Source organism: Heterocephalus glaber, unplaced genomic scaffold (genome assembly GCF_053883595.1).
Source record: "Heterocephalus glaber isolate CG9 unplaced genomic scaffold, H.glaber_assembly_v1.0 deba00001608, whole genome shotgun sequence".
NCBI classification, from domain to species: Eukaryota; Metazoa; Chordata; class Mammalia; order Rodentia; family Bathyergidae; genus Heterocephalus; species Heterocephalus glaber.
Window position 1 is genome coordinate 25,047,896 of NW_028258379.1, and position 18,580 is coordinate 25,066,475.

An 18,580-nucleotide genomic window follows, 5' to 3' on the forward strand; every position below is an offset into this window, starting at 1 on the left:
TGTGGTGGAGCTCTTGCTTAGTATGAGCAGATCTTGGGTTCAATCCCCAGCACCACTAAAACAATACAAAAAGCAAAAAGAAGAGAGAAGAACGTAGAAAAGTATTTTCTACTTAGAAAGCTGTTTCTCCAATTAAGGTAACTATGTAAAATATCTATCAGCACAAAGTAGTGTCTTAATAAATGCTGACTGTGGGTCACTTTGTCCCCAAAACAACACCTATTCTGTTATGTCACCTTCATTGTCTACAAATATTTTTATCATTTTCTTGGAAACTAAAAGAAGGCTTTTCACTCATTGAACATGATATAGCCTGTTCCACAAAATGGTTTCATTGCTTATGGAAAACAGAGCATGAACAAGACAACCAAGGAAATAAGCATTTTATGTGGTGACAAAATGAACCTACAGCTAACTAGTGGTGTCTAATACGGGGTGATCCTCAGAGAGGAGATTCACGAAAGAGAAGAGGAAGGAAGTGAGAACCTCTTTCATGTAGGGGCACCAGAAATTGGGATTAGGTAGGTTCTGGCTAACTTGACTTTTTTTTTCTGCCTTGGAAGCATCCTCTTTCTTCATTGGAAGGTTGTCTTCTCCTGCCCTTGGTCACCAAAATGTACCCTTTCTCCAAGGACCAGTGTCCATGATTTGTGTGGAGTTCTGTGTCAACAGAAAGACTAAGCACAGTGAGCTATAGTTGTTATGTCTTTGCCAAGGTACAGAGATTTTTATCCAAGTGAATTTTAAACACTTGCTTCTCACAATTCACTTCATACATGACTCTTGGCAGTCGTGGAAATATTTTATTGTAGAAGATTAATACATAAATTATTGTTATGCTTCCTTAATGCTTATTCTGTCCTTACAGATTGATCATACCTTGCCTGTATAATAATAGGCATTAGAAGTGGAATGATGCTATTGGCTTATCAGTCCAGTGTGAAAATATTTCCTTCATAAGGTGAATTTCAGTTAAATTAAGTAAAGGAGCTTCTTCCTGATTCTGTAGCCAAAAGTTCTAAACAAATAAGCACTGGTCAAATGCAGTAGTAAAATATACAATTAATTTACCATTATTATCTTATCTATGCATTCTTTTCGGTAATTGAGATTTACTTAAAAAAAAATCTATGAATCTTGTAAATGTATTGAGGTAGGAAAGCTACATTTCACAAAATGTTAGGCATACTGTAGACCTCCAAGTTGGAAAACACAGTAGCTTTTCCCATTAAGATCACATAATATATAATGTGATATAAATACACATAATTAATCAAATTGGAGTAGCAAGAAGCAGGCACTGGAGTATACTTTATAAGCTGTTAACATCTTAGTAAGTAGCTTCTGAAACCCAACAGAAAACAGTAAGACCTTGTTTTGCTACTTTAGCAAATGTAAGAGAGATTAAAATTCTTTGGAAATGGTTTCTGAAAAATGTTTTTGTTTTTTACCCAAATAGGTAAGGAACAAGTCCACTAGTGCTGACAGCAATGGAATTTAAAACTCTGTTCTAATAATCCTAGTCTCTGAGGAATGCCAGGCAGACATCCCTTCAAGTCAAGAGCTTGAAACTGAGGACTCGGCAATAGTTGAGTCCCTGCCATTTGCCAGGGACCATGCTGTTTGCTCATAGGTGTTTGGGATACTTTTTCAAAGACCCCATCCCTGCACACAAAGAAGTCTAATGAGTTGGCTTATAGTTCCTCTTTCCCAAACTTGACTCATTTACTTGAATTAACTGGAGCAGCTGGTTAAACACACAGCTTTCTCAGCCCTAGCCCTGGACTTTCTGACTTATTAAGGCCTCAGTGGAGCCTGGGGCTGTGAATTCTTGAAAGCCCCAAAATTGGATATTATTGACTTGGATAAGTTTTGGAAAGTTTTTTTTTTTTTTTTTTGACCCAGAGATTTAGTTGTGTAATCGTCTAGTTGCAAATCAGTTGGGAATTTCTGAGAGTATTTTGTTAGTGTGTCTCACCACTTAGGAAATACTGTTCAGCTAAACTTCATTCTTCAGAAAAGAACCTGCAGAGAGGTCAGATACCAGGACTGGCTTCACTCTTGGGAACCAGAGTGGCCTGTGTTGACCCCTACCCTTGGGGTCCCCATCCATCATAATGTTTTTGGTGTTCACAGAGTTGATTTTATCAGAAAAAAAAAATACTCACATAGCATTATATTCTTTTGGTCCCTTACCTCTTTGAGTGTCCTGTCCCTCTGGATAAAGCATCTGAAAGCATTGTCATTTGAGATCCATGTGCATCTGGATCTCAAACCGTCACACACACCTTGTTCTCAATCATGTCTTCTGTGCAGGGGACCCATGTTCTACAGAAGGTTTGCAGAGCTCTGCTGATACTTAGCCTTTCCCTCACTCTTTACTCTTCACATGTCCTTTCTTCTCCTTTTGACGGACTTTTTTCTTTACGATGCACATGGATGCCACCTTCCTTCCCTTTTAAAAGCAGTCACTCCTTTCTCCTACAGTACTGTGTTTGAAGCTTTGTAGGACCCCTGTCTTTGTTGTATTATAATGTGTACTATAATGCGATGTCTGTCTCTGCCACCTGACTCTAGGAGCTTTGGCTCATTGTCTCCTTGGTGCTGGCAAAAGTGCCCATGTGCAACAGGTTCTGCGTAAATGTGGAAGCAAGAGTTTATCCTTGCACAAGCCTGCCCAGAAAGACACGATCTTTATAGTCTAGTGCTTCCAGAGAAGTGCTTCCCCATTCCCATAGGTGAGTTGCCCAATGGGAAGAAATTAAACCATCACCTTGCTGCCTCAACTCTAAGCAGGTTTGTCGGGCAAATGCTGGCTGGGTAACTCAACCCTGACCAGCTTTAGGCTCTGCACACCACACATGAGGTAATTCAGATGCCACACTGGACAGAACATTTACAGAACAATTTCACTTCATAGTAGGTCTGTCTTGGCACCAAATAAAGCTGCCAGCTAAGTAGATACTCACAAAGATGTGTTTTATTTCCCTATAGGATGAAACATTCAATGCACAGCGTTGACTTTGTGTATCTGTCTTGGCAGAATTTTAAAGGGAGCAAAGAATTTGTGAAAAGTTGTGCTTTTTCTCTCATTTTTATTTTTTGTTCTTTGCTTTTATTTATTTTTATCCTGGGTTTATTATTTCCTGATTTTTCCTCTGAGGAGCCATGGCCCTCCAGGGAGGAGAAGATTAGAGATCACAACTCCCTAGCTACTCTGTCTCCACAAGGCAGGATTCAATGAGATTGATTTGCACATGAAGTACAGCAAAGGGTATGCAAAGATTTTGATAAATTCTAAACTTACATGGTTTAATATGACTGAATCATTAATCATGATGGTCATACAGGTTGGCCTATAGGTCTTTCTTATTGACCAAAAGACAACTCTGACAACACTTTGCTGTTTGTACAGTGAATTATGAATTGATGGGTAGAGGTGACGTGCCTGAAAGTGGTGTGTTTGTAAGAGTGCCTTAAACATACTCCATCACTCCTTCCATTTTTCAGCACAGTTTTCGGTGGCTGAAAGAGCAGAAAAGGATGGGGTATATTCTGATATGATCCTTCCTTGGTCCCTGTTTCCTTCTGGCTGCTGATACATAGGCAGCACTTTTCCATTCCAGGGGGAAAGACGTGCTAATACCTGAGAGTGCCTCTCCTTACATATTGGGAATATACGTCACCCCAAATTTTTAAATGTTAATTTATGCAACTAAGTGCTATCCCAGTTCTTGAATCACCCCAAGTATTAACAAGGCCACATTCTTATCCAGAAGATCAATAATGATATTAACAGTGGTAATGGTTAATAATATTAGTGTTAATCAAAAATAGGTTTTCTTAGAGTGGAGCTTTTTATACATATTATCACATTTAAATTTTCACAAAATCCCTGTAAAGTAGATTCTGCTGATTAATGTTACTAACGGCTCCATTTTGCACACAGGGAAACTGAAATAGAGGGAGTTCCATAGTGTACTTTATAGTTATTGATAATTATCTTTATAGGATAAGTGTGCACCACATGACTTCCAGAATCAGTGCTAGAGTTTATTTATCTTTTACTTAAAAATCAAATCCAGAAGTAATGGCTCACTCTCCAGTATGAATGAAAAGCTGTTAACCAATGTTCTAGCTCATATACTGAACTGTTCTAATAAATAATTGTCTAATAGATAAGTGTCTAAGAAATCATGCTAGAGTCTTTGCCTTTTTGTGAGTGACTAAGATCCTTGAGCCCGTCAATGTACTTCTGTAAAATGGGAATAGTGAGAAAAATCACTAACTTGAAAATAAAGTGTGGCAACTTTTAGTACATTTTCAAGACTCGTGAAAGCCTCTAGAAAAAGCCCAGTGAATTAAGGACGATTCTTGTTGTAAGAGCACTTTCCATTCTTCTCCATTATCTTCTTACCAGAACTACTAATAAATAGTTGAATGGATTGATTTAAGATTCACCTTTTTTTCCCTGTGGAAGTGATAATGGACAGTGAAATGACCAGAGGTCAGATAATAGTGTAAAGTGTGTAGTCTCTGAGGAGACCTGGGAATAATGTAGAATTGACTATGTTATAAATAGGTCATATTTGCACCTTCTCTAAATCTATGTCATTGCTCAGGCAGTAGACGTTTTGGAGGTGAAAAAAATGATCCAGAAATGGGATGGGATAGGCTAGTTTTACATTGAAAATTTGAAAACAAGCATAGTATGAGCTTTCAAGTCTTCACCCTGTTAAACTTTTTAAAATAATCATTCCTTTTTTACTTTCTGCTGATGTATGCATCGATGCATGGACAAATGCAATATTTTTTTGAATTTCAGGATGGTCATTAACACTCTTCAGTTATTTTCCCATGTTCTTCATGCATAAATATCATTAATACTGCTGGAATTAAGTAGTCTATTCCTTCATTTATTCTTTTGTCACTGTATCCCCTCTGTCTGTCAAGAGGAAACTATAGATTGTTTCTGGGCTGGGTCGGTCCACATGGGCTCAATGGTAGAGTTGTTTCTGACAGCCTGTGATGCCCAAGTGTGGGAGCAGTTTGCAGAGTATTTTCCTAGCCAACCAGCTCCATGACCGAGGAAAGCACCAGCTCCCTTTGGTTCTCTGATAAATTCTGAGGTGTTTTTACTTAGGAGTGTGCCGCAGGTGGAACTACACATTTGCTACCTGAAGTTTGCAAGGGGAAATGTTCAGGCCATGTAAAAGAACCCTGACAAACCAATGTCACTCGCATTGGAAATGGCTGCCTGACTTGTCTGGACGTGGTACGTCTTTGAAAGGTCAGCCTGGGCTGCTGTCTCTCCACCCTCCCTACTGCACATGATGAGATCCCTGGAATTTTCTGGACATCAGTGTCAGTGCACTGTTGATTCAGCTAATCAATTCTCATTAAAGTTCAACCCATGCTTAACTCACGCTTCTCTACTAAACGAGATATGGTGCCCAGGACCACTGTTTTGAGACACGTTTATCACTCTGTTTCATTCTTCTTCATCTTTTCTATCACAAGTTTTATGCATTTTGAAAAGAAATTATGTCCTCCTTTCCCTCCTCACATTGCTTCTGCTTTTGGCTATTGTAGTTGAAGCCCACATATGTCTGCTTCCTTTCGTCTCTCGATCCCTGACCTGCACAACAGCAACATGACACTTTGCTGTCCTTGTGTCTGTAATATTACTCGCCATTATTATAGGGTGGTGTCTGAACCCCAGAGTCTAACACTCAAGTACCTCTTTCTGAAGTTTTCCTTAACTTTCCAAAGAAAGTTATTCTTCTCTTTCTGAAATAAATTTCGGGTTTGCCCTTACTTTTGTATTTATAGTAGGCTCGATTTAGCACATACTTAGTCTCCATGCTCTGTCAGCTCATTTCGGGGAAAAACCATGTCTAACAAATGAGCAGTTAGCCTGAACTCACATGTCTACCCACAACCTGCCTCCATGAAACTTACAAATAGTGCAGTATTGTGTCCATCCTTATGTACACTTATTCCCATCAGGTTTTAAATATTGAATAAATTAGTGTTTATGAAGTTGTACAAATAATTCTGATGTGTACAACTTTTTTTTAAATGATCTAATAAAAAAGGTTCCTTTGTTCTCTCCATGGAATATTTTTTCAAAGCAATGCGGTCTCTTGATTTCAAAACAGGAAGATAGAACATTCCAACTGCATCATGAGCCCTCTGTTTATATTTGTAAAACCTGTACTCTTTCCAAGCCTCTAGGCAAAAGCAAATAGAAATAATCAGAGGCATTAGAACTTGATTATATTGAATTGGATTCTTATAACCGAGGCTTGATAGCCAAAATTAGTGGTGTGGTAGTTTATTCTGAAAGAGATGCTTGTAATATTGCAAAACCAGAGACTCCAGCTCATTGTAATCTTTGAAGACATCTGGATGTTTTGAAAAGTACAATAATCACGTGCATTTTATTACCTGTAATAAAAAAGAAGCATTTATCAAGACATAGAGTGGGGGAGAGAAAAGGCTGAGGAGTTTGGATTTAGATGGACTGGACCAGCAAGAATTACTTGACCATGTTTCTTCACCTTGGGAACTGCTTTTGCAATTTTTAAGTAGAAATAAAAGTACTTGTAGGACCATGTACAGGTTATGTGATATCTGGTCCAAATCAAATTCCAGGGTGCTTTAGCTCCCTTCCTGTGTCATCCACCTTGAAACAATAGGAATGTTGTGGCTGATAAACAGCTATTTTCCCCTGCACAGATAAAACAGTTCTTTAAGACTGCTAACTGTTTACCTCAAAGGCTCTCTGTGGGACCACGTTGCATCTTGCTCAATTTCTTCATAACTATTTATTTCCACATCTAGAAGAGGATAAGAGATCTTGGAAGTAGTCACCACTCTGTCTCAATGAGGACATTCATTGTTGAAGAACCCTTAAATCACTCTCCTTCAGGGGAGGGCTATTATTTCCAGTCATTTCACCATCTCAAAAATAGTAGATACCAGGAATTATTAGAAAGGAATTACCCAAGCAAAGTGCTCTTAAAAATAACTACCTGTAGAGGAGTCAGGTTTATCAACGGGAGAAAAGAGAATTTTTCTACTAAATTTCATCTTGTCACTCTGAATGAGAAAATAACAATGTTCACGATGAATTCTGTGGGGATATGGCTATGAATGTTCCCACTAGGTGGAATTCTCAAGTAAGAGCTTCTAAGAATGAACATTTACTCTTACAGAACCCTAGGGAATGTCTGTTAGGAAACAGATAGAGAAAATGAGAGCCATTGCAAAGAAGGATACAGAAAGGCAAATCCATGTGAATAAATTCCATCCAGTTCACACTGTAGAAAATAGGATGCTATATGGGACAGTTTTCATTTTGTTTAGTATGAATTATCAATATAATCATAATTAGCAAACAAATATTTTTTTCTTTTTCTGCATAATATTAATACTACCCAAAACTATCCAAATCCTGCAATCAAGTAAAATTATATTTTTAAACTTTTTTTCTGTGTTTGGACAGAAGTCAGTGATTTTTTTTTAGCCTTTACCTAGATTCCAGTTTAATGTCTTATCAACAATCTGGAAATGCAATGTTAGAAGGTAAAGAATGATCTATAGAGCACATTTTTAAAAACCTTAAATTAGCACTAGAGCTTAAACTTCATTGTATTTTATTTTCCTTTGATATGGAAGGATCAATTTCCTACTATAATACACTTGGAAAATCTGAAAGAAGTTTCATGGGAAAATTCTAGCATGTCCTACATGAATGATCTTTAACAAGAATAATTATCCTGATGATTTAGCTTCTACAAGTATGCAAATGGCCTAGCCCCTTCCTTTTCCATAAGTGTATATTACTGTAGAATTAACAGAATTTCTATAAAAATGCTCAGGAAATAGATTTCTGAAAATTTAATATTCAGCTAATTATTAGGTGACAGAGAGACTTTAAAATAATGAACTTTAACGATACATGGCTAATTTCATGTAACTGGTCATGTGGATAGGATTCTGGTTCTATCTTTTCTCAGGACTCCTAACAAGATGATGAAAGGATCTAATCTTCAAATCCCATTTCCTTGTATCATTGAAATTTAAAAGTATCTTGCTGATAGTGGAGTGGTAGTTGATATCTGGGAAAGGTGGATAATGAGACTATTTTATCATTATTAGAAAGATAAAAGAGATTGTCTGGAAAGATTAGGAAATGAGGGGCAGGTGGAGGGCTAGAGAAAGGCCTGGGCTTGTTACAAATAGAAATAACTTAGTATTTCCTTTTCTGTCCACAGAACAGGCACTCCCTACTTTTCTCCAAGGGCAGTTTACTGAGAATTCATTAAAAAGTGAAATATTTTCTTTTTGCCTGTCACTCCAGGATTTAACTCTCGAAAGCCTAAATGACAGCAGTGGAGACTCCAGTGTCACCTCCATTGCACCTGTTTAATAGGAGAGGGGATGAAAGAGGCAGAACCTGTAGCCCTTGGCACTTCCAAGCGTGACTCTGTGAAGTCCCAGGCTCAGCCTTAAGTGGGCCTGGCTGAAACTCAGCTCTACCCTACTTGACTGTGAAACCGAATTATAAATTTTATCCAAGCCTTGTCAGTAAAATGAACATATTGATAGTTTGTAGAGTTCTTATAAAGACTGAAATAAGCTACAAAACCATTCTGCATGTCAGATCTTAGTATATTGGTTTTGGTATTACGTGTTAGGCTAATTACTATGGTATCCTGAGCTCTTTAGTAGAGGAATGGATGGATGCATGCCAGAGTGTGGGTGCATGGAGTTGGTGAATTTGCACAGGTGTTCTACCCTGATATGCTATAAAGATTGACCTTATTTAAGATTGAAATGCAGCCTCTTGACCTCTTAACGTCAAACTTAATTCAGTTATTTTTAGTGAGAAAGTGTAACTGTGCAGTGGAAACTACAAGGTAGGAATGATTTTTCATCATCATTTCTGTTTTTGTAATTCCTATTTTTTATTTCTGAAAGTTTTCATTTTTTTCTGTATTATTTTACTTTCTTATCCCCTTTACTAGGTAGGACCTGTGTCATTGTCCCTATTCCTGGATTCCCAGAGAGGGAAATGAAATGCTGAATGTCATGTCCCTTTCTGTTTTGTGTCATGATGTCCCAAGTAGAGATCCTCTCAACAGCTGATGCCGTGAATTGGATTATAAATGCAGAGCAAGATACTTAGAAGCTCACTAGTGTCGTGCACAGGCACGCTGATTTCTAGTGTGCAGCCTCTAAAAATATCTTTGACTTCTGTGAAATTACTCAATTTTGTGCCTCAGTTTCCTCATCTGTACAGTTCCAGGCAGTTCTAGTAATTCTCTAGTACTCAGAATCTAGGTCACAGCTTGGGTCTAGGGATTTCATTCTGGATTTAGTTTGCCTGTGATTATAACTGCCTTCCCTGCTTTGTAGCTTGGTCACACTGACAGAATACTAAGCCTATATAACCCTCTCCTCTGTCACCTCTGCTGTGAGGACATTAGTGATAAAACTGCCCTAAAGAGTTCTCCTGAGGGCTAAGTGCTCGATAAATAGTAGCAATTTTTCCTATATGGCTTATTCAAAAATATTTGAGGTAAGTGTCATTGAGATTTTTAGAAAGCTGTTGGCATTAACATGTTTCTGTATTATTTATCCAACAGCCTAAGTCATGCTCATCATAGCCCCCCCTCGCCAAAGGAGAGAGGTGTCATGGCTGCTCTTGGAATGTCCCACAGGCCTCCTCAAAGAGAAAAATAATTTCTCTAGGAGCTCAGGGATTGAGGATGGTAATGTTGAGGATTCTGTGTAGCTGGGGTTTTCAGGCGCAGGCAGGTAAGACTCAGAGACCTTGGGTTTATGGCAAGAATGGGAAGGCCGATCTTGGCACCTGTGATGTGAGGGAGCTCTTTCTGGAATCCTCCAGAGACGCTAAGCTGCTGTAACTAATGAGTCTTGTTGCTCATCTATCTGAGGCTTCTGCTGCTATATTAAGTCTCAGAAATTCACCAGCCTAATACCCAGGATCTGGTTTTAGAAGACTGCAGTAGTAATAGTCATTTTTCATGCAGTGCTCAGGGCAGGACTCCTACATTGAAATTAAAAATGGGAATTGTGTGAACTAAAGACATTCAGATCAAATAGGTAAAGTAAATAAGGCAGAGTGGAATAGACAGCAGTCACTTTCTACCTACTGGCTCCTTTCTTTTGACTCAGTAAATTTGTATGGGTACATGTGTTAGTCATGATTATGCAGTATACACTGGACTCTCCCCTGCAACATTGGGGTAGAGCAAAAAGTTTCAGTGAATACTGCAGTGATAAAGGTTTATTGTCCAAGAAAGCATGAGTGAGTATAGAACTCAATGATAAAATCTTAAAAGGCAAACAGGACATTTAGTAATGGCTAGCCTTTAAATGCTTGTCCACAGTGATCTGCATACATGCCCTTTCTCTCTGTGCTACTGGCATCATGATGTGACCTTGTTGAGACCCTTGAAGGCTACAGATGTCACACTCAAACTTTTATCTCTAGATCCAAGCAGTGATTGGGTCAGTAGTCGAGATTCAGCAGATATTTGTGGAAGGAAGGAAGGAGTTGGAAAGGGGGAAGGAGGGAGAAAAATATTGAAGAAGGAAAAAGGGATAATATTTGCCCTTACCTCTAATAGGTGATTATAAATAGATTGGTTTTTTTTTGTCTTTGTTTAGTAATGTGATCTTGGAGGAGGATAATTTTTTGAATGCTGTTAAAGACATAGCATTAACGGATATCTTTCATGGGACATTGAAACTCAACTCTGCATAGGTACTAGGTACAGTTATCCAAACTACTGTAGAAATAGAATAGATTATTATTATTTCATTAGCCTACAGAGCAAGGTTGATACTTGTCAAATGTGATTTTAAGGGTTTACATTAGAAAGAAAAATCTCATCCATAATACAAAGCTTCCCTCTTTATTCTCAAGGAGAAGAAAAGGAAAACCATTTTATTCTCTCTTGAAGAGATTACTAGGGGAGTTTATGAAACTGTACAGGACACCACATATATTTAGTGTAACAAGTTTCATAGGTGAGCCAGTAATCATCTGACACAGGTTCCAAGTGTCAGAAAGTTCTAAGTGCTAGATCAGTGATCTTCCTGAGGGAGCTAATAAACTGTCATCTTGCAAAATTCACTATAAAAGATCAACAGTTATCAGTGAGTCATCGTAGGCTACCAGATGGTCCTTACTATAGGATGGAAATATGTGTGTCATTTTCGTACATATTAGTATCTCTAAGAAACATAGCTTCTCTCTCCTTCCCATCCCTCCTCTCTCCCTTCCTACCTTTCTTCCAGCAGTACCACTGGCCTTCCAGACCCCTTCTGTGTGGTTTGTATAACCTATTTTGAATCCTCTGTTCCTTTCCTAAACTAAATCCTAATGTTCCAATTAAAGCTGGCTATAAATTCAATTCTCTAGATGAGGTTCAGGATGCCTCTTCTTTAAATTGTATTATTTCTACTTGATAGATTTAATTCAATGATCAATTTGTTTTGGTTTTTAATCTAATCCAAACAATGGCTACTTCTTTTTAACTATTCCTTTCATTCTTTTTTTTTTTTTTTTTTTTTACATTAGGCCTTTGCACTGGGCTACATCTCCAGCCACTGTCCCCCTTTTTCTTAGTTTTTATTTTGCTACAGAGCCTCACTAATTGTCTAAGTTGCCTAGTCTGGGTTAACCTTGCGATTCTCATGCTGTAGACTCCCAAGGTGCAGGGATTACAGGTGTGTACCACTGTGCCCTGCCGTTTTTTCCTTCCTGAATGTAAAAACAAAGATTTGCTATTGTGAATTTCAATAAACTTGGCCTCCTTAAGAGAGCAGTTCTTTTTTATTTTGTTTTGTTTTTTGTTTTTTGCTATTCTTAGTGTTTTTTATTATTAATTTTATTGGTACATTTTGGGTATACAATATAATGACATTCATCATTGGGAATTTGCACCTTTATATAATCAATCTTGGTTCTTATTTTTCCCCATTCCCCTGCCCTCCCTTCAAACCCTCCACCCCTCCCTATTTACACAGACTTTGTTTCCATTTTTTTTTAAATTTTCTCAAAGAGAGCAGTTCTTTATCACCCACTCCAGTCTTTCTACAAGGATTCTTTTCTCTGTGGCTGAAAGTGGTGTTTGCTGTCCTTCAGGGTCAGAGTGGCATGTCACATCCAGCCTCACATACCCTAACCCCTTTGCAGTCAGACACCACAGGATGCACTGATGTGGCCTAAAGACCTATAACATCACCTAATAATGCCTAATGGAGAGAGAATGATTCTGCTAATGTAACTTTGGACCATAGAGACTCGGTATGTGAGTTAGTATTTTGATTTTACTCTGTGTAAAATCTGTCTTTATTGGGAGGGAGAGAGGGAGTATCTAAGGTGGTAACATATTGAAAGTTAGTTTTTCATTTCAAATTCTCAGGATGTTCAGATCCTGACCTTGCGGCCAGAAGAGGTTAGCAATCCTAATAATTTTGCTCTTCATTCAGATATAAACTAGTCAGTATGTCAGTCTATGTCTAGATTCCTAGAAGGTAACAGATTAGCAACATTAACTGTTTTCCTCCACCTGACATCTAAAAATGAATCTGGTAAGGAGAGAAGAAAACAGGAAGAAAGCCAACTAGAAAAAATTCAAGAACAAAAGGATGAAGTAGGCAATAAGATGTATACACATTTCCATTTTCTAGCAATAAAATGCTAGTATAATATGAGTAGAATTAAAAAGTTTGCATTGAATTGGTAAATTGTATCTTGTGAATGTAGATTTTGTTTTACTCACATAAAACTTCACGGAATATACAAATTATTCTCTTAAAAATCAAAACAATAATAATCAGTATTGTATGGTCATTTAAAAATTATATGTCCTGGAGACAATGATGTGGAGTACATCTGCAATATTCACCATTCTGAGAGAAAACTCACTGGGTGGTTGAAAAATAAGCTTACAAGGGGCACGATTGTGACACAGTACTGCCATTGATGGGGCTTTTCCTTTAGATTGCTGGCTTGCCTTTTGACAAGCTCTAGCCTACATCCCAAATACCCTTTTTTCGTTCACACACAGTGGTGCTCTGTTAATTTCAAAATGTTAGTGTAGAATTCTGTTGCTAAAAATGCTTTAGTTTTAAAAATAGAGTCATCCCCTAAGCATGGTCTGGGGATGAGACGCAATTCTGGGGGAGAAGTCATGCGAAGCCTGTAACTTTGTATGTTCTCTGCACCTTCTAGTGCAGGGTGCACCCTGTGTAGTAGCAGCTGTAGCAATGGCTAAATTGTGTACGAGGCAAACTCAGTGAGTTCAAATCCCATCTCTTCCACGCACTGGATTATCTTGAACAATTTTCTCCCTGGGCCTTAGTTTTCTCATTTAAAACACAGAGATAGTAATAATATCTGCCTACTACAGTCATTGAGAGGATTAAATGAGTTTATACATAGATTGTGTCCAACATAGTGCCTGGTACATGATGTGTGGACAACAAACATTAGCTGTTGCTCTTGGTTATAAGCCATGCTTTCCTAGCACAATTTCCGTACTGTTTGTAATTGATCTGGTAAATGATATGAATAAAACACTCTTACTGAATACCCAAACCCTCTTACTGAAGTGGAAGCTTAAAACCATGGCCAATTTTCAGGGTTTTTTCTTAAAGCATTTTTTAATGAGGTAGCTATGTTACTAGTTTGCAAATTTCTTGAGAGGAAGGTTTATACCATATTCATCTTATAATACCTCTGAAGAACCTGACCGAGAATTGAAGTGATGAATAAATCTTGAATTATTTCTTCCTTCAGTTCACCTTGTGAATGTGAGGTATTATGTGGAGAGTACCTAATGATAAATTGGGTCATGATGTCCTTACACAGAACCAGATAGAGTATAAAAAACAAAACAACAAGAACTTCTAAGAATCCCTTTGCTAATATCGCATGTTCCTATTAGAAGGAAAATAGTGATTTTAAAAATAGCCAGGCTCAGAGCCTTGTCAGGAAATGAAGCCTGTAATGAACTTCTGTAGAACACACCTCCGAAGATCAGAACATACAGATCATGAAGTTTCTGTTCTGTTTTGTTCTTGGATTGTATGTTCCTCTGTGTGTGCATGCATGTGTGTGTGTGTGCGCGTATGTGTGTGGCTGTGTCTCTGTTTTCCATTGGGTTGTGTTGACATTTTTTGTTGATAATTTTATTTTGTAAGCAGAAAAAGAGGCAAGGTGCTTTTACTTACCTTCAGAGCTATATTTAAATCTCTCAGGGAATTTTTTTTTCACCCTGCACTATTTATCCTTATTTTCAAAGTAAATTTTAAAAATAAGTAAATACAAATAAACAGATTCAACAAGGAGGAGAGGGGAGGGAAGGATCAGGATCCTGGGAATGGGCAGATGCTTAGGTGATTTAAAATGAGAAGGAAAGCAAGGGCTGATGTTTCTGGAAAAATGTCAATATGTGTCATTAAATGAAATAGTGGTAAAATACAGACTGTCAGAAGCATTTTTCTTCTAGAGACAGAGGGAGAACTGAAATGCAGTTTCAAAGGAGAAGACTCAGTGTTTCTTCAATCATTTTCTATTTGAAGCTTTAATTACAGTACTCCTTGCTACCTAATGCTTTCAATTTAAAATCACATCACAAAAGAGAAGGAAGATGCAGTTGCTCCGATGAAGAGCAGCCATCCCAGCAGTACTGAGGAGTGTATTCACCGGGGAGTTCCTGCTACATGATTCCTTTCTTGATCAACATTTTGTTTTTGAAATGCTTTGTATCATGCACATCTAACAAAGTGTTTCTTAAGACTGATTGCTATGATATTGCTATTGCCAGAACAGATAATAACCTTTGGGAAATAATGTATTCTGAAATAAAGGAACTGGTTATTTGCATAGCTTTCTCTGAATTGGATAATGCATACAGGGTGGCTAGTGGCTTTCTAGAGATTTAGTGAGCATCCTCATATTTAAAATACATTTACAGAGATAGAATACACATAGAGCATGTATATACACTTGGAAATCTGCACATGCATGTACAAGTAAATCACAGACATACATAAGTCTCATAGTTATAGATGCAACATAATTTTTTTTTAGCCCTGTAAACACATATTCATGTGAGCGTGTGCTTGTGCTCAACGTTCAGGTAAAATGCAGCAGAGGACTCAGCCCCTTTTCTGTCTGTACTAGTCTGAAGGCACAAAGATTGCAGACTATGACAGTGGGCCTTATACACGACAGTGTGGAAGCAAAGCAGAAGTGAACTTTCCCCTGAGGGACCCGGGCTAGACACCAGAAGGTGCTGAACTTTGAGCTCATTCTTGATGAAGGAACAGGGATGAGCTAAACAGATAAGCAATAAAAAAAGGTACCCTGAGAGAGTAAGCAACCACTTAGGGGTTACATTTGCACTAAAAGGAATACTGATTCTTTGGTGTCCAAATAGTTCAAATGTTCTTTTCATGTGCTGAACTCTGGTGCACTCTTACTCAGGTCTGTGCTATTTCTTGCCCACCTTGAGCTCAGGCGAAGGTTGCACATGAGATCATCGACTCCCTTGTAGCATTAGCAGGGTTTTGTCAAGTGACGTTCCTGAGCCTGCCTGGCTCCCTCTCCCTTCTGATCACCTGTCTCAGGAAACCCAGACATTCTAAGGCAAAGTGTTGCTTTCTTTGCCACTCTGCAAGTTCCATCTGCCCTTTCTCCCCTGGGAATGTCAGCAAATCTCTTAATGCAGCTTCTTTATTTCTGAACTTCAGAATGTTTCTGCCAGGCATACCTTGGCTGTCCCACCTCTGGCTCTTCAAGGGAGGATGAATAGCGTTATTTATTTTTAAATTCTTGCATGTCTCCTCCCACGTGTAGATTTATACATTACCAGATAAAAGGTTTCCATATGTAAGAAAGTGTGAGCATATAATTAATTGAAACTAAGGCTATAATGAAGATAAATGAATATGAAACACATCTTAACATACCAGAATTAGGAATGATATCACACACACACACACACACAGAAAACCCCGACTCTTCATATGGTCATCACATATAGAATCCTTGCTGTGTGACCAGGAATTTGTAGCAGCTAAAGAAAGAAATAGTTGTTGGAAAGAAAAGAACTTGGAAGACGCTTTTGTTATCTGTGATGCTTTTGAGTTCTTGATGCTTGTGAGGAATTTAAAAAATATATATGAAGAATATTTCATTCTCTCCTTTTTCCTACAAATATATCTTCTTGACTAAGGAAAATCTGCAGAAGAGCAATTACTCTGTTACTTCAATCACTTTCCTAATTATAACGATAACCATGTCACATTATCATAATTCCCCAAACAAAATGCAAGCTCCAGATTGCACCAGTCTTTGGTAGTTTCACCTTGTTAACAGCTCAGTGTCAGTACATAAGACACTACATTTTTCCCTGTTACCTTTCTCTTGCAGAATGTACATTTCTTTGCCTCAGAAAATGATAACACATTCTGCACAATGTATTTGTGTTCCACCACCCCGTGATTTGAATACAGCTTTTTAGCATCTCCCCAGTTTCAGAAGCTCTCTCCTGAGCAGTGTGTAATTCTCCCTGGCTGTGTGATGGTAATGGGAGCTGTACACATAACTGGAGGGAGGAAAGCACAGCCCCTGATGAGAAAGGAGCTATTTATCAAGGTATCTTACAATCTCGGTTTATGTTGTTGTAAAATGTTACTGTGCATGTTCTGCGAGATTATATCCACTAGAAATGTGTCAGCCATTGTCAACATACTGTAAGGAATAAGGATGTGTATTATTCTAGGCAACTTAATTTTATTCGCATTTCTTTGTCCTCATTTTCAAAGAGACTATCAGGGACACTTGCTTTATGGTGCCATCTGTTAGATTATGAATTGTCCAGGATGAGCCCAGGAAATGTCCTAGAACACTCCCAGACCTCTGGCAGGTGGATGACAGAGCATCCTGATACATGGCTCCTGCTGGTGTGAACATTCTCTCTACATTACTACAAGCAGATGATATTGCTGACAACCAATAAAGTTACAGAAAGGCTCCCTATGATACAACGATAAAGTAGGAAAGACATAAAATAGAATCATACCAGCAGCCTTTCTAAATACAATGGCAGATTGTCTCTATTTTCAAATGTATCACATTGTAGCCTTGAAAATCATTTCATCTTATAGCCCCAGCTATTGTTAAAATTATGATTACTTTTCTATTCGTATCACACTATTTATATTTTGTTATTGTTGTTTAATTTTAGTATCCCAAAAGTGTCACCGCTTTCCATTCTCACATTCATAGGGCAATTTGATCACATCATTCTATTCTATCTTTAAGCTGTCTTACCATAAGAAAGCTTATGTTGAAGCTAGTTTTAGCGTAAGTTGGAAACTCATTTCTTCTATAGTGAATTTGACACCAATGCTAAATGTTAGTTTTCTGAAAATGTTTTCACTTTCAAGCTATGAGTACATCTTGGACTAAATGCAAATTATCTGGTGAAGTACACTGCTAGGCAGCTTCTGAACAAGAATAAGAGTCAGAATGTTCGTGGGAGGAAAGACATTGCTTGCTTCTGCAAGTTCTGTGAGCAGGTGTGTGATGTGAATCTGGTCAGTTTCTTGAGTCCATGTGAAGCACTCTCATTCTGAAAGGGATATTTTATTTCCATACAGACCTAGACATTTCTGAAATTTAAATGAAAACTAATTGCAATATGGTATAACAATCTTAAATATCCTTGGATCTTGGGTATGTCACAGTCAGTTGAGAGGACTCAAGTTTGTGTGCAGTCAACCACATTGGCCTGTGCGGACCTGCTACAGGTTGGTTGACTTACCAGAAATTCAATCCCCACTATATATTGGGTTAATGGTCCCAACTCATGGGTTTCTCTCAACATGAGATGATACAGATATTGGAAAGAGTGGATGGTTATATCATGTCAGTCATTTGGGGCTAGTTTCCAACCTTCTTTTATCTCACCAATTTTTCTTTTTTCCTTTTGAATCAAGCCTCAAGATCTGTGATTTATTTCATAATTCCCAAAAGACTATGATGGTCATGGGCATCCATCACTTCCTTGTACTTTTAAGACATTCTTCAGGTCACAGCAATTCAGTAACCAAGAGTGTTCTCATGTGATTGTGTCCTGTTCTTCAACATGAGATCTGTTGATGGCTAAATAGTTTAAACAACAAAGAACATAATGGTCAAAATGACCCAGGGGAAATGGTCCAATGAAATTAAGTAAAGGAAATTTTATACTGTGAGTAAAAATCAATGTGTTGTAACAGAACCCTGCAAGAAGAGGCAAAGCTCTCAAGTCCCAGAGAATCAAAGATGATTATGAAACAGGGTGGACCAGTTGCTGGGATTCTTGTTCCACTTTTCCAAGACTGCTACCACTCTATTAAATATAAAAATGAATACTAAGAAAATACAGTTTTTGAATCGTTTTTATTGTTACATAAATTTAGACATCAGAAGATTCTGTGGGACATTCACTGCTTAGAAGGAGCACACTATTTTTTGAGA

The 18,580-nt window shown here is 37.9% G+C and overlaps 1 protein-coding gene across 3 annotated transcripts in view; it reads left to right on the forward strand.

The window, feature by feature from the left end:
* Positions 1 to 18,580, forward strand: part of Flrt2 (fibronectin leucine rich transmembrane protein 2) — a 98,059-nt gene that overhangs the window by 13,066 nt on the left and 66,413 nt on the right. Inside the window, exon 1 of one of the 3 annotated variants that reach the window (XM_004837099.4) lies at positions 1 to 18,580. This exon is cut by the window's right edge and continues 47,043 nt beyond it. The exons of the other annotated variants lie outside the window; for them this stretch is intronic. The gene's annotated coding sequence lies outside the window, so the exon portion shown is untranslated. 3 annotated transcript variants of the gene reach the window in all.